Source organism: Lissotriton vulgaris, chromosome 10 (assembly GCF_964263255.1).
Source record: "Lissotriton vulgaris chromosome 10, aLisVul1.2, whole genome shotgun sequence".
Classification (NCBI taxonomy): domain Eukaryota; kingdom Metazoa; phylum Chordata; class Amphibia; order Caudata; family Salamandridae; genus Lissotriton; species Lissotriton vulgaris.
The window spans coordinates 546,262,284-546,279,966 of record NC_141698.1 but is presented as its reverse complement, the minus strand read 5'-3'; the positions used below and the strand labels follow the sequence as shown (position 1 = coordinate 546,279,966).

Below are 17,683 nucleotides of genomic sequence, written 5' to 3'. Positions count from 1 at the left end.
AATACGAATGGAGAGGTAAGAAATGTTTTCAAACAGTGAGCTAGGTATGGGCAAGGCTGCTGCTACACAAGTAATGGGAAGATGTGAGATGACCTAGAGAGGTATCTAGATCAATTTCTCCTTTATTAAAAAAGTTACTTCTTTTGTGCTTTGAGAGGGCAAGTAGGCAGCAGCAGCATCGTTTAATTATCTAAGACCTCAAAGATGTAGAATCTAAGTCTGCGACTTCAGTTGTGTCTCATCGTACAGTGCTTCAGCACCCAAACTGGTCTGATCTGGTAAAACCTCAGACAAATAAATATGACTCCATGTTTGGATCCATTCCCCTTCGTTATGCCAGGGTGTCCAAAACGGGAAATAGCCTTTACAACGCGGGCTCAGCCACGCGTGCCATTTTCCCGCAAGCGTAAGCACGCTTGCCTGAACCACGCATCTGCCTTAACCAAGCATATGCGTGGTTAAGGCAGATAGTGGTCTATTGTTCAGAAGGGCAGGGAGAAGAAGAGGAAGCATCAGAACAGGAAACTTCGGATGTGGACAGGTAAGTGGGGCTGGGGCCTGGTTTTGGGGGATCGATTTTAGGGGTGGGGTGGGTTTTAGGGCTCAGGGAAGGGGGGGCAGGGTAGTTTTTGGAAGGGGCAGGGTTTTAGGGCTCAGGGCGATGCAAGGGGTTTGGGGTAGTTTTAAGGGCAGGGAGGGGGAGTTTTTAGTGGTGGGGTCGGTTCAGGACAGGGGGGTCAGGGTAGTTTATTTAATGGGGGTGGCCAGGTTTTAGGCCTTAGGGCAGTTGAAGGAGTAGGGGTAGTTTTAATGACGGCGCAAGGGTACGTTTTCGGGCTCAAGGCGAGTAGTTGGGGTCGGGGTAGTTTTTGATCGGGGCAGGGTTTTAGGCCTTAGGGCAGGGAAAGGGGTAGTTTTTAGGGTAGGGCAGAGTCTTTTTAGGCCACAGGGCAGGGGCAAGGTAGGGGGATGGGACTTTAGGGCTTAGGGCAGGGAGAGGGGTTGTGGTAGTGGTAATCTTTACCACGCATATCCCTTTACCAATCATGCCTTTACCACAAAATTGTGTGGTAAAGGCATGCTTGGTAAAGGAATGCGTGGTTTAGATACATTTGTGGTCAGGAAGACATTGTAGAGGCATGCGTGTTCAGCCATGCATGCCCCTGTCACACAACCATCCAAAACAACAACATTGGCTGCTTTCGAGATGGAGAGATCATGTCCATATAGGAGGTTCTTTAGCAGTATAGAACTGATGAACTGATGCCTGCTAGGTCCAGCTACCTTTTGCTTTTCAGTTAGTCCTGTCTTTGACCCATAAAGTGAGATAGAAAGTTTGAAGCAGAAGAAGAAAAGAAAGAGGCTTATAATTGAAAATAAAGGCCTTTTAACCATCCAAACCATGGTTCCACTAAGTCATCCTCTCTTTTACCTCCATTCCCATTGTGCTAATAGGCACAATACTACCTCAGTAGAGTTTGAAATTAATACTCTCCCCTCAGTAGTCACTCACCATCCAATATTTGTATGGTTTGAGCAGCCCAGTAATAACTTGTTTTAAACAGCACTTTGTAGCACAGATTGTGCCTTGTTGTGGAGCTGTAAATAACAGTTACTGTTGTTATCTGAATTACACGTTTATCAACCTTGGAAAGCCTAGTTCGCCCTTGCCCAGATTTGTACCTTTTTCTGCAGGTTGCGCAAAGATATCTGCAGAGGATGTGTTCGTACCACCAAGCCATTTCACAGTCTTTAGCATACTGAGCCATCATTAAAAAAGTTTATTCCCTGCATCTGCTTAAATGCATACTATATATCAGGCACTGTTTTATTAGGTCGCCCCAGTTTCTTAAGATTTAAAGCTGTCTTAAGTCTGGAAGCCAAGGTGCTCCCGAAATTACTTTTACTCTGGATATTTAGCGTGAAAAGTAGTCCTTGGGGGTTGTGAATTAGTTGGAGCAACACAGTCTGTATGTATAATATTGTAGGACTTAGAAAAGTCTTCACTAGTAGGAAAATATATCACTTTTACTATTACTTCATTCTTTCTCAGTCCATACATCAGTAGGAATGTAATCCTTTTGTATTACACCATAAGGAAGACAGATCTACCCCATCCAGTCTATAAAGTATAGTCCAGACCATGTCTCGCATGCATACCAGAATGTGGTAAATCTGGCTCATGCACTATAATTAAGAGCCTCCTTGCCTTCTATGGAGGCCAACTTGAGAAAAGGGAAGACTGAACATGCTTAAACAGATCTTAATCCATATCTCCATCTGGGTGTCAAGAATGGTGCCGGCAAACGGAGTCACTTGTTCACAGGGCAGTGTCTTACCTAACCTAAACCTTTATACCTTGAATCCTTTTTTCACCCAGAACAAATTCAGATGGGGATCCCAATTATTTTTTTTTGTTTAATCTAGTGATTGATTGTGTTCAGAGGATGAACTGATGCACACTTCCACAGACAAATTGATGCACGCTTCCACGGACAAACTGATGCATGCTTCCACGGATAAACTGATGCTCCCTTCCACGTAATCTTGTAAAGCAAAGCTTCAAGAGATTATAATTTGGCCTTCAGCATCATCAGTGTAATGCATCAGCCAACCAGTATGCCTCTCCCTGAAGACTGAGCAATGCACTGCTGTCTCTACTCAGCCAGAGTACTCTATGGGTAGAACTGTATAGTGGTTCATCTGTGAAAGTGCTGTAAAGCCACACTGCCAATGGTACACTGCCCAAGTTTGTGGTCTGACTTAAGAAACAACTTCAAAGCCACTCACGACTGATTGAATCTAACACTGCAGTAATACAATGGAGGCTGGTAGTGCTGCAGGACTATTCTTTGCAGTAAAGCACTGCCAAGTATATCACTGCAATTCATCGCAGACATATTATGGAGCTGCAGATCCAAATACTGTAATTAGGATAAAGGTTTATCAAAATGTCCACTGCTGATGTAGTACAACACGACGCCACTGCTAACCGAGTGTAGTAGTGCAGGAGGATACATCGCACCCGGAGTAGAGCGTTACATGTAAATGTGCGACAAAAATAATCTAGCACTGTTGGACCATGCACATCAAAAAAAGTGAATCACTGAGGGACAGTAAATTGCATCTGTTTTACAGGACTGTATATGGGCATATATAACACAGAACAAGTGCAATTTCGAGGAATATCATACACGACCTCGAACAACTTATTCAGATCCATGAAACCATGTATTCAAACCCAACAAGGAGTACAGAATTGCATGTCCCCACACCGCTTAATCAATGTAGAGCTGCAGACTGTGTATTGCACATGTGGAATTCAAATGGAATATAGTAATGCATGTCCTTACACAAAGTAATACATATAGAGCTGAAGACAGCGTATGGCATTGCAAGCTTTTAAAATGCATCTTCAAACCCATATATAGTATAGCACTCTGGGACTGAACACTAGGTGGACTGCAGTACAGCAAAGGTAGAAAACCCTCCTGCTCCTAAGAGATGTGGATGATGTACAACCATCTGACACTCAACAGTACAAAATTAGATTTTGATTTGCGGACAGTGGCACAAGCACCAACCTACAACCATATTGTCCTCAGAACGTGATGCCCTGCTAGTCTTGTCAAGCAGAGCAAGGAACCTGGGGTAATCATGGGCTCAGACATAATCCCACCTGTCAAGAGAATCATTAAAGGCACTTTCTGTACTAGGAAATCACTGAGATGCATCTTCCCTCACCATTGTTACCATAAAACATCAAGCTACCCTTACTGATCTCCAAAGTTGACTAAGCTTACAGCCTGTTACTAGGAGCCCGTTGCTTCTTGATACACAAACTACAAAGAATCCAGAATACCGCAGAAAAAGTCTTCTGTGCCTACAATCCAGAGAACACACAACACCAGCCTTACAGTGCCTTCACTGTCTACCTATAGCCGCAAGGTGATCCCTGTTCAAGGCAGAGAGCCTCCCATCACTATACCTATTGTTGAACTTTAAACAGCACTCACAAAATAGGTCACTAAGCTCCAGATTAGCACCTCAGATCATTATACACCCTAACAAAACAAGCATTGGAAATGCAATAGGGCTCACATTAGGAAAGTTTGAGCTATTGGTCTTATACATTTTTTTATTTTTATTTATGTGTTATTTTTTAAAATAGCTAAATTAATAGCTTTGTCATTTACAATGCCAATAGTTTTAACTTTCGCAAATGTGACACCTATAGCATTTGTAATGCAACATGTTTTGTATTTACGTGACTTAGATGTATTGATATTACAAATAACAATGGCTTTTAATTTTTTTAAATAATGAATACTTAAAGAATTTACTTAATTTGTAATGGCAATAGCTTAAACTTTTGTAAATAACTTTTGTGAAGATTATGTTCAGTGTTTTTTATTGTGACTAAAATCCAAGAACAGAAGTGAAATATTAACATCTTTTTGTGATTTGTAATAAAACGTGAAAGCTTGAAAACAGCTTGAAACATTGAAAGAACATATTTGAACCAGTGATGCTGTAGTGGTGCTGAGTGATGCTGTGGTTACGCTGAGGGATGCTGTGGTTGCCTGAGTGATGCTGTGGTTGCTCTGAGTGATGCTGTGGTTGCGCTGAGTGATGCTGTGGTGGCGCTGAGCGATGCTGTGGTGGTGCTGAGTGATATTGTGGTGGTGCTGAGTGGTGCTGTGGTGGTGCTGAATGATGCTGTGGTGGTGCTGAGTGATACTGGGGTGGTGCTGAGTGATACTGGGGTGGTGCTGAGTGATACTGGGGTGGTGCTGGGATGGTGCTGTGGTGGTGCTGAGTGATGCTGTGGTGGTGCTGAGTGATGCTGTGGTGGTGCTGAGTGATGCTGTGGTGATGCTGAGTGATGCTGTGGTTGTGCTGAGTGATGCTGTGGTGGTGCTGAGTGATGCTGTGGTGGTGCTGAGTGATGCTGTGGTGATGCTGAGTGATGCTGCGTGATGCTGTGGTGGCGCTGAGTGGTGCTGTGGTGATGCTGAGTGATGCTGTGGTGGTGCTGAGTGATGCTGTGGTGGTGCTGAGTGATGCTGTGGTGGTGCTGAGTGGTGCTGTGGTGGTGCTGAGTGATAATGTGGTGGTGCTGAGTGATAATGTGGTGGCGCTGAGTGATGCTGGGGTAGCGCTGAGTGATGCTGGGGTAGCGCTGAGTGATGCTGGGGTGGCGCCGAGTGATGCTGTGGTGGTGCTGAGTGATGCTGTGGTGGTGCTGAGTGATGCTGTGGTGGTGCTGAGTGGTGCTGTGGTGGCGCTGAGTGGTGCTGAGTGATGTGGTGGTTCCCCTGAGTGGTGCCCCTGAGTGATTTGGTGGTGTCCCTGAGTGATGTGGTGGTGCCCCTGAGTGATGTGGTGGTGTTCCTGAGTGATGTGATGGTGTCCCTGAGTGATGTGGTGGTGTAACAGAGTGATGTGGTGGTGTCCCAGAGTGATGTGGTGGTGTATCAGAGTGATGTGGTGGTGTTCCTGAGTGATGTGGTGGGGTGTCCCTGAGTGATGTGGTGGTGTCCCTGAGTGATGTGGCGGTGTCCCTGAGTGATGTGGCGGTGTCCCTGAGTGATGTGGTGGAGTCCCTGAGTGATGTGGTGGAGTCCCTGAGTGATGTAGTGGTGTCCCAAAGTGATGTGGTGATGCTGTGGAAAACAACGTAAACAAACAAAACACTAATAACCTGGAAAAAGTCGTAAATGTAACCAACTGATTTTGGCCTCAGAATTTCACGTGCCCACAATTCCAGATTTCACTCACTGGATCAGGCTGAAATCCTGAGCCAACTGAAACACGCACACAGTAAGCTGTAACACAAACACAAAGACAAAAGACACACCGGCATTTGAAGTTCCACAACATGTTTTCAGGAGTCAGCAGCCAATTGAAAACACATTTATGCAAATACGCAAAGAAAACTTCCAATCCCGCGTCTGAACTTCAGTAGCATGAACAGGAAGGAGAAGCCAGACAGGAGTGTTTAAGAAAGAAAAGTCTGAAAGGAACGGGGGGTTGGGGGGAGAGGGAGTGGGTGGGGGCCTGGAGGAAGTGAAAGGCATCGTCCCCCATCGGAAGAAAAAAAGATTTTGACATCAGTATGTAAGTTAGGGCTTCCTTTACATGGGGCTGTCACAAAAGTGCCTGTCCACAGAGCAAGCAAACAGCCCTTCAGAGGAAGCCAAACTCCGCAAATAAAACGACAATTAAACTGCCAAACAGCCCCAATGTTTACAGCTAAAAGAGCGCACTCACTAAATAAAAGGAAAAGTCGGAGATGGATGGGAAGTGAAAGAAAGAAGAAAAATGGACACAAAAGTAATTTTAAATGTGGCACCAAATAGCAAATGAATGCCCTGCCATGTGTGCCTGTATGTTTTGGGTTCGTGTGCAAGGGTGCCTGTGTGTCTGTTGTGTCTGTGCGCATGTATGGTTGTTAGTCGGTGTGAAAGGGAGCTTGTGTGTCTGTGCGCATGTATGTTTGTTGGTCCGTGTGCAAGGGTGCTTGTGTGTCCGTTATGTCTGTGCGCAGGTATGTTTTTTGGTCCGTGTGCAAGGGAGCTTGTGTGTCTGTGCACAAATATGAATAGAATGTATTCAAAAAGAAATAAAGGGTGTCTTTGTATAATTCAGTCACGAGCACTCCAGGGGATTGTTTAAACAATGCTTAAACATGGGTGACAGGGAGTAAGTAGTGCATAGTTTACCATTCACATTGCGTTTTGTGAATCACCGAAAACTGGTAAATCTATGTACATTCCAGAAGAAAGAGTACTACATCAGTTTTTATTACTCGTGTTCTCTGGACACAAGTTGCAGCAAAAACGAACATGCTTAGAAAAGTCGCATTTATTGATAACATCTCAGACCATCGATTTTTCCTTAGGATAGATATACGTGTGTGGAGCCCCACCTCAAAACAAAACAAACAAGATGTGCTATGTTAGCACTGACTGGGTAGTTCAGCTCGTCACGTCAATTGTTTGCATTCTGATGATTGTAACGCACGAGTAATCATTCAAAGGTAAAGCTACAAGCAATGAATGAATAAGCCAGGAGGACGGCTCATTGAGCTGAACACTCGATGCTAAAACAACTGGGCTAATGTACCAGAATATAATGATTTGCAAGAAGAAAGCACAGGACGGAAAAAAGTGTGTCATTTAGTTATCTGTTAACCCTACAGGTATCTGAACATAAGGTTTGTCCTACTTTAACAGATAACAATTACACGTCAAAACATAAAAATACAGTTGCTAGCTACCCCCTTCTCTGCCTAGTTAAGTATTTGAACATTTAATAAAATGCATTTTCGTTGTGGCATTTCTGAACCATAACTGCGCCCGTAGCACCACTCTTGAGTTATAAAGTTAAACAATGAGGAGTTTGGGACGAGAAACCGGGGCTACTGTCGAAATCATTTGCTGGGGGAGGAGAAATGCGAGTCACGGCCTGGCGGCCGTGAAAAGTGAAGTAAATAATTACAAGGGAAGAAGGGCAGCCTTTGATGTGCCGGCAGGCCGTGCAGTGAATAATTAGGGGGGGAGAAATGCCGGCCTGAGGCTGAGGGCACGCTGGGGGAAGCTTGAGATGCCTGTGGGAGGGAGGCTGGTGGATTTGATGCGTGCACGGCCTTTTTAACGAGCACAGCATCAAATCGCCTCAATGGTTAAGCTCTCGGTAAGCCCCAATATGTCTCGACATCTGCAATGCGCAAGCGCATTGGCAGAGGTCGAGCCCTAAAAAATCTGTTGGAGATATCACATTTTCAGTCCAAGCACCAAAAATCTGCAACTTCTTGCCAAGCAAAATTCAAAGTCTCCAGGACCACATGAAAGTCAGATTGAGAGGTATACACCTGGCTGTTTCTGAGTTATACCCTAGACTACTGGTCTAAACAGACAGAACTTGAATCTACTGCCAACCTACACATGGCTGATGGTAACCAACCCTGTCCAACGAGATAAAGTAAATCACAGTTAAACAATCTGTTCCAGAGGCACATAGTCCTCCTCCTCCTCACTTATTGAAGAGCTACAACTCACTACTTCAAGTATGCATTCTTTTTTTTTTTAAATGTCTTTATTTGGTTTTCTTTGTTTCATATATGATGCAGTAAACAGGCAACCAGCAGTAATTAAACCTTGAAGGAGGCATGCACACACCCACACCCACCCATTCAAATAAAGCAAGCAACAACATGCCATTTCCTTGGATAGGATGAATTACAATAAAGGTAATAGCAGCGCCCCTACATATAATGCAACAATTTAAGTCTAGGGAGTCACAGCTCCTGATGGGAGCTGTATGTTGTAAAATCTCAACTTCCCCACTCCCCCTCCCCCCCATCCTTATGAAATGTGCACAGGCAGCACCTGGTCTTGTGCGTGACCCTCTTGGCTGCCATATGTAGGTTCATCCCTCTCTTCCATTCCTACAGTGTCGGGCTTCAGGTGTCACCCAAGAACGGGCCACGTCTCACTCGGTAACCACTAGCCACAAGTTACAGAAAAGGAGTTGTGCCCTGGAGATGTCCACATACCCTGAGCCACTAAACTGGACGTATTTGGGATTAAGAAGATTGGTTTCGCCCACCATCCATCCACGTTCCCTTACTACCTGTGACCAATACATCAGAATGGCCGGGCAACTCCAGAGATTTTGAATATATGAGCCCCTTTCTCCCCCACATGGACGACAGTCCAGGAAGGCCACCCTTCCTGTACGGTGTAAGCGGTCCCTGTTATAGCCCGATGGAGGACTTTGAGCTGTATCAGGCGCAGGTGGGATTTTATTGCCACCTCTGTCTGATGCATCAGGGTCAGCTCCCAGTCTACATTGTGCAGGTGTCCCACCTCCAGACACCACTTTTCCCTCAATTTGGCTGCTTTATCCGGCATGTGGTTATTCAGCATTTTATATGTGAGGGAGATAGACTTTGGATAGAACTCTTCAAGTAACAGCCTTCCCTCCAGTGGGGCAAATTCAGGTAGATCCAGAATTTCTAAGCCCTCTGCCTGTCAGGCGTGCCTCAGCTGGGCATATTTTAGGAATTTATTGCAATGCATGGAGTAATTGTGCTGAAGAGACGCAAGCGGCACCAGTGCTCCCCCCCCCTTTCCAGAGATCTCCTATGCGGTAGATCCCCAGCAACTCCCAAGCTCCAAATCCCCTAAGTTTTCCAATCTCATTCAACCACTTACCCTCTCAAAGCGGCGTCGCTCATGTCAACCTTCCTTCCCAGTCTATGCGGTCAGTGGCCCTCCCCCAGACCTCCATCACCACCAGTGTCTGGAAGCAATTGTTGGACGCCCTTCCCCCGTACAAGAAGTGGAGATATGAGTGAATATCAAATTGTGCACATTTCATTCTGTAGGTAGAATGCTCTTGCGGGGCGAACACCCAGTCATTCACATCTACCATGTGTGCTGCCCAAAAATAAGCCCTGATGTCTGGGAAGGCGACCACTCCCATTAGGGTTACACTGAAGCATGGAGAGAGCTATATTGGGATTCACACCTCAGTAGGGAGCGCAGGTCACTCTCCAGTTTAACAAACATAGCCGCTGGTAGCAGCTAGTCTGCATGGTGTGCAATAGTTTTTGGAGCGTAATAATTTTGAAAATGGCTGTCCCTCCCCAACAGGGGGAGGAGCAATGTACACCACCTCTCCACGTCATACTGGAAAGTCTGTGTCACTCTCCCCAAATTTCTGGAAAAAGCTCTCCTTGTGAGGCATCACATATATGCCCAGATACTGAAAGCCTTCAGTCACCGCCAGGAGCATCTGAGGAAGCCCTATGGAGTCCAAAGGACTATAGCGCTGACAGAGCATCGACTTGTTCCATTTGATGTGAGAGCCTTAATGAGCCTCATGGGACTCAAAAGCGTGAAGGATCGTAGGAATGATAGTCTTGAGTTCAGTGACGTAACGTAAAATGCCATCAGCATAAAGAGAGATTTCTTTCCTCCTCCATAGCTGTAGCTGAAACTGACCCCGAATGTTTGAGAGGGAGCGAATCATGGCCGCTAAGGGTTTGATAGTGAGGGCAAACAACAAGGAGGACAGGGGGCAACCCTGTCCGGATGCCTCGCTCTAATGAAAACGCTGACAAGAGAACCCCATTCACTCAGACCACTGCTGTAGGAGCCTGATACAGCAGTGAGATTCATTGCCTAAAGCAGGGCCCAAAACCAAATTTACTGAGTATATGGTGGAGAAATGGCCAATGTACGGCATTGAATGCCTTTTTTGCACCGAATCCTGAAAAGACTTGGGGATCCCCTCTTTGAGCAACCTCTGACATCCAATTATTGAGGCGCTGAAGATTGACTCTGGTAGACCTGTCTGGCATGAACCCCGACTGGTCCCCCTTAAATAAGCAGGACAATCAGCATCAAGAGTCTCGAGGCTAGAATGATGGCCAGCACTTTCATCTCAATATTTAAAAGAGAGATGGGGCGATAGAAGCCACAGTTATTCTCAGGCTTACAGTGCTTATGAATCACAACAAAGGTTGCACATTGTAGACCTGGTGGTAACACACCACGGTATCTCGCCTCCTTAACTGCTTCGCTGCGGCCGGAATTCCCCTGCAGTGGTGGAGAATTCCACGCGTGCGCGGTTCGAATGGCCCCCGGCCGTCCTCCGGTCACGCCCCACGTGACGTCAGACAGCCGGGGGCCATTCGAGGCATGGAAGCGGTTAAAGAGCTTAAGTATATAGTGGGCCAGCAAACCTAAGTATCTTTTAAAGAACTCTGCCGGGAGGCCATTCGGCCCCAGTATCTTTCCAGCTTTCACTTTTGTAATGGCGGCCTTAACCTCCTCCAGGGTGATATCATCATCAAGTGCAATGAGGTCGTCCAAAGGCAGCACCGGCAGATCCACCATCGCCAGGTATTCAGCTATACGGAGGACATCTGCCAACGGGCGGGCCTTATAGAATGAGGCATAGTAACCCACAAAGGCCTCTGCAATGGCTAGATCAGTTAAGTGGGGGTTCCCCATCTCATCTGTGATGCTGTGTATCTTGCAGGACGCCATGTCTCGTTTACTGAGCCAGGCAAGCAACTTGCCCGCCTTGTCCCCTGCATCATAAAGACAATGCTGTGTTGCCTGTGGACCTTCCCCCTCACCAGGTCTCTGTATTCTGTCTGGAGTACTTCAAGGGAACGCAAGGGTGGGGGTCAGTTTAAGCTCCCGGAGAACCCTCAAGGGCTGTAATCTGATGCTCCAGGCCCTCTGTCTCCACCACCTCCATGAACTTTTTTCATGCCAAGACATTCTGCGCCTTATCCCTGAGTACTGTCTTAATGGCATCCCAGATAACTACAGCTGAGTCAACCATCCCCTTATTTTCTTGAAAATACAGCAGCGAATCAATCCAAAGTTTGTTTAAAAACTCTGCATCTTTCGGTTTTCATGCATCCAATAGTCAACTCGGGAAACAGCCATTACAACGCAACTAAAACAACGCACTACCATTACAACAAAACTTTTACAACGCAGGATCCATTACAACGCATGCCATTACAACGCAGCTGCTATTACAATGCATGCCATTATAACGTAATCATGGGTAAGTATTTAATTAAATTTAGTAATTTTAACCCCTACACTATCCAACACTTACCCTACTATTACACCCCCCTGGAGCTAGAATAGTAATTTTAATCCCTACACTATCCAACACTTACACTACTATTACATTCCCATTAATTAAAAAAATACTTACCCATACTTACGTTTTATTGTCATGCGTTGTAATAGCAGCTGCGTTGTAATGGCATGCGTTGTAAAAGTTTTGTTGTAATGGTATACGTTGTGAATGTATGCGTTGTAACGTCATAAATCAGTCAACTCGTTCCCTGAGGACGGCCTCCGCCCTCCATTGTAATCCAAAGAGATCTGACAGGCCTTGAGCAACTATGCAGTCCTGATGTCGCCCTTCTGATTGAATGTAATATGCCAGTCCACTATAACTAATCTCTTGATACAAACTGGACTGGCATATGACAGCTAAAGAGATCTGTTGCACACTTCTGGCCACTTGTGAACCCAGAATACCCAGAAAACCATCAAAACTCTGGTTCAACTGCTGCCGTAATGGTGAAAGACAATCTGAGGTTGGCAGAGCGTTAATGGAGAAACTCTCCCTCCATAACAAACCTCAAGCAGCTGAGGATGATAAGAAACACCTATAACAAACGTATTCATAGTGCCCAAACTGCTCAATTCAGGTCAGCTCGACCACGCCAAAAACAGTCTGAAAGAATTGTTCGAAATTATCAAACAACAAGCTAATCACTCAACTAATCAACGCTCTACACTCAATGACAACCCCTAGCAGCGAATATTTTTCTGCAACGTCATCGAAAAGACAAGAAAGATCGAACAAGAATACCAACACACCTCACCAAATAGATTTTGCCTGGCCCAGTTCATTGCCTCGCCCCTGTGGTGAGTTCCCCTCTTTCTGGCTCCATGGTTCATGCGCCAAAAAATCAGGCATTGTGGAATTCCTTTATTCTACCAGATGATGCTGAGCTACTCAAAACTGTAACCTCTGCTAACCTCTGCTCTTGTGAAAACGCAACATTGGCTAACTCACACTCACCTTATGCTAAATACCCTCAAGACAGAATTCCTCCTGATTTCCCCACAATCATCCTACCCCCATTCAAGATTGGCTCAAGCAACTAGATGCCTTCAATTGCACTCCACATGTTGTGGATTCCACCAGATCATTAGGCATAATGCTGGACAAACACCTGAGCATGCAAGACCACATCAATGCAACAACTAGAGGAGTCAATCACCAACTCAATACTTTAAGGAAAATCAAACCGTTCCTGCCTCCTGACGACATGCAGCTAGCATCCAGTCCCTGATACACAAAGGGCTGCACTATAACACTCCAGTCTATCTGGCAAAAAACTTGAACTATCTGGTTTGAATTGAGCCCTAAGAAGTTCTAATAAAGTACTGGTAAAGTCTCAAAAAATAAACGAAAAGAGAACTTACAAGCGATCCTTCTCTGGTCTTGCTCCGAGAATATCAATCTCTCCTCCTCCCAAAATCAAAACTAACCGCTTGATCGCCACATTAAAAATAAAAGTCAAAGGGTTGCTCTTGAATAGCTACTTGCAATAATAATCCTGAAGCCACCCAAACGTACTGTACTTCTTGTTTACTGCACTGTTTGTAATGTTCTACAATGCATTTTATACTGCTGTTTACCTCCCTTGACCTGACTTATTCTTTATCATCTCCTGTGTATCTCGCTTGGTTTGGGTACAGTGCTCTGATACCCTGATTGGTTATGTTCGTGCTATATAAAACCTTTCAAACAATATAAACATAAATAAAGTCTTATAGCTCAGAAGAAATTATGATTAACCTTACAAAGAATGATTGTACCCAGTCCAGTGTGGCGGATCTCTGTGTTTCGCATCCCTCACTGTCTCCCTCATATCCATAAGATCTAAGGGTGGGTGACATCATGCCACAGTCAGCTTATACATTTGGACTTATAATACAGGTCATTCACAGGGTCAGCATACTGCAAACCATGAACTAGGCGTCTATGTCTCATGCCCTCATCTATCACACTGCTAAGCGCATCATCCCAAGATAAGTACATCTCCCTGGTCATTCACACACTACCAAAAACATTTCCCTCGTAGGCACGAAACTGAGCGCCTGATTTAGACCTTGGCAAACCGCTTACTCCATCACAACATGACTAATATCCAGCCACCTTATTACAAGTGCCATAGGACATAATGCTCTTATAATAATTGACAAGATATCCCTAATGTTGTGATCGAGTAACCTGTCAACCAAACTCTAAATCAGTCCCTAAGGCAGCATTCTTCCAACCACACACCCCTTACTATGGTATAGCACGCTACCCTTGGTGGTAAGTGTTGTAGCATCCCACATTGGGGTTGTAAGCACTATTCAAATGTTAGAACCATGCTTTGTGTCCGGGCCCAAATCGCTCCCCAAGGGAAGGCTAAAATGACATATTCAGTGTAATGAAAGGGTCATTACCTTGTATCCGGCTGCTGTGTTCATTTATCTCAGAGCTGTCACAGGCTCTGTCCTGGGAATCTGCTTTGTGGACTCGAAGGGCAGGTGGATGAAACACTCTCAGGTAAGTTTCAGAAGTCTTTGATGTCTTAGTTTTTCTGCCAGATTTATTTTGGCAATGATGATTTGGGACACAGAGACGCAGACCTTATTACATCATGTTCACCGCTTAGGTTCTTAGTCACAGTTTTATTTTATTCTTGTGGGACATTGTCACATTTGAGTTGTTTGAAAGTTACTGTAAGTCCTGAAAGTGGTGCTGGTCTCCCTTTTATTTATAGATTGTCCATGTGCAGGGTTTATGGCATGCATATACACCATGCGTTCTGCCTTTGCAGTTCTTTCTGTTGCATCATACTGGTACAAAATATGGTCTTCCCTGCTCATCCTCCTTTTGCCCCTGTGTGTAGCTCTGGTGCAACCCTTTTCAGAGCCATAGGAAAATTGATATATTTCTCTTTGGGCGCTCATCCTAACTAGCTGTAACACAATTGGGGAGACCATTTGTTGCAGTCATGAGGCCTGGTATTTTGTGGTTGTGCCATGAAGCAGCTGCCTACATGTGCCTCGGGGTCGCACTGGCCCATGCATAGACGCTCTCCATATCACACTCATGGTAAATATTGTCAGAAACTGCAGCCTAACGCATTGCTCTTTAGGTTTGTTCTGCATCTTGGCAGCTGTTAAGAGATACAATGATTAGTTATATACCCACTCACTCTATTATCCTGAGCACTCCCATGCAGGCATGCTACGTGAGATGACTACCTCTGCTTGTGCTACAGCTTCTAGGTTTTCCAATTCATGTATTACTCCCGCTGTGAGCAGTTTGGAGAATGCACGGTCATGGCTTGTAATGTTGGGACTACTTAGGGGGCACGTTATGATGGGAATTGATGTCCTACATTGATCTATACCACACCTCTAATGTCTAATCTTTTTGAATGTTTCTTCCTAACGTGATAATCTGAAAATGATTCCTTTGGAAATATACTTTTTTTCTTGTATTTCATCTTCTCTGTGCCTCTTTTGGTGGTTACTCGGAGCTGACGAAGACTAGCTTACCTCCAGGCATGCAAGGTTCTATCAAGCACAAGTTGTTGATGAAAGATGGGCCACAGGGGGCCTGTGCACGATTGTATGATGTCCCAGTCTAGATGCATGCTCTTTGTAGCGTGCCTGCTTTACTGAATATCTAAGCAGGCGACCTAAAAAAGCCCTCTTCGGCCCAAAATTCGTAGAGTGCCTCTTACTTTATATATCACAATCAAAGAATCTTTGGTTCTAAAAAACAGAAGTAACGGTCAAAGTACAAACCTAGCTGGAAGGGATATCCTCCCACTGTGGCCACAAATGATGATAGACTGCCGCCAACCTGGATGGTGAGTCTTTATGAGCTACAATTAAACACAAAGAGAGGGGACCGCGAGCAACAAAAGGTCCAGCATACGTGTCCCAATCAGATACTCATTCAACACGAGGTATGCAGTTCCTAGAGAGAAAAGGAGATTTTAACCAAAAAATCTAGAGGGGAGTGCTCCATATAGGAGCACTGGCCCCCACACACCCCAAGAGATGTCATGCTTGATCACAGGGCTGCTCCACGTTGGGCCCTGCAGGGTTTTTTTTTTCTGGAATTCTTTTTTGCCGATGGTGAGTCTGGGGTGCGATGAGAAGGGCGTGTGTAAGTGGTGAGTAGAGTGGAGCGAATGTGCTGTACAAATAACTATAGGAGCCCAATAAAACTAATTTAATCGTTGGGTTCCTATGTTATGGTTAAAAACCTTCAATTATTGCGAGATGTGGATGTAATGGTCCACTCTTGCATGTTCGAAGTAAGGATGTAGGTCTACATGTTTCATGCCTATTACTGTCTATGCGATCATGGCATTTCTTCAGGACCACTTATCTTTATCTACTCACAGAGGGGTGGTTAGTGCAAGTGTATATAACCATACCCTATCAATATCACACAAAGAGATGTAGTATACCTTCAGGGTAAAAAACTGTGGAGAAGGAAAGAAAAGTATATAGAAAAAATATAACATTGTACTGTGTTTTAAGTGTCAAGGGTATGATCAATAGCACTCATCAGGTGTCTTCCCTGTCATACGTGTATCCAAGTTGGGGTGTCCTAAATTGAGTGGGATTATCAATATAAGCCGTTATATACTCTCATGCACACATTTGTGACTTAAATGACTTAACAATGCAGGATTTAAGCACCCACAGTGAACCCACACAAAGGTATCCCATTCTCACATGACACCCATAGCACTTGCGTCCATGATAGGGGATCTAATAGTGTCGATGAAAAAGCCTCATATTGGACTTACCCAAACACTAGAATCTAAAGAGGCCCAGTTGCCCCAGCCTGAACAAACGCTCACGTGCGGTCCGATTATCCTAGGCAATATACCAAACGAAAGACAGGATTAACGCAACATTGATCCTGTCGTGTCGGTGCAACGTGGTCACAATCAGAGGTGCAGGAATAGTGGTGTTCTTGTTTACTTACAGCTGTCAATGCTTGCAATTTACGTCCAACCTACCCTAAGTTCATGCTGTGGTGGGAGGACTTCTCCTTTCAGTGAGCAAGTATTCCTATTCGGGCAAGGTGTTTCCGGATTCACCAATAGACATGTTTTGTGGCCACTTTCTACAGCCTTTAGTAGCAAAGAACCCATCCTTTTTGAGAGATACCAAGGATCTTCTGAATTTACTGGAGACAATCAGTGACAATACCTCCATCTTTTTACTGGTCACCCGTAAATGTTGAGGACTTATACACCAACAGCCCCCCAGACACTACTCTAGAGGTGATCGTGCAAATCCTCCAATTGGAGGATTGGTCTTCACTGACCCCTATTAGTTTCATAATTGATTGTGACACCCTTGTATTAAAAGATAATTTTTTCCAGTTCCAGTATCAACTATACCATCAGAAACAAGGCACTTCGATGGGCTGTACTTTTGCCCCAAACCTAGCATGTTTATACATGGGCAATTCTGAAAAATAGTACATCCTACTAGAGGACAATCCATTTCCTGCCAATATCATGATCTGGCGGTGTTTTATTGATGATATAGTCATTCTGTGGCAAAGAACTGCAGAGATGAGCCACCGATTCTGTGATTGGGTAAATACACTTCACCCATACCTGGAATTCCCAAACAACATCTTAGCCACACACCTACCATTTCTAGACCTGTTAATAACCCTAAGAGATGGCATCTTGCATACAACAATATACAGGGAACCCACTGACTGAAATAGTCTACTTAGGTACGATAGCCACCACCCTAAACACCTCCGGGATAACCTAGCTTTCCGACAATTCTTGCAACTATGCCGCAACTACACTTTCATTAGAGACTACAAAAAGCACTCCGAAACCTTGCCCCCGACTTTGATAATTCGCAGGTACTCTCCACGAGTGGTGCAGTCAGCCTGCAAGAGGGTTAGGATCAACAACAGAGCAGCCCTATTAGAGACTCACACTCAACCAGAGAACGAAGTCTTAACATGTTTTCCATCATTCACTCCTAATTCTAACCAAATTAAGAGA

General features: G+C 44.8%; 1 protein-coding gene across 1 annotated transcript in view; it reads left to right on the top strand.

Annotated features, from left to right (window-relative positions):
- Positions 1 to 17,683, top strand: part of LOC147688502 (coronin-7-like) — a 1,252,182-nt gene that overhangs the window by 1,036,099 nt on the left and 198,400 nt on the right. The window lies entirely within an intron of this gene.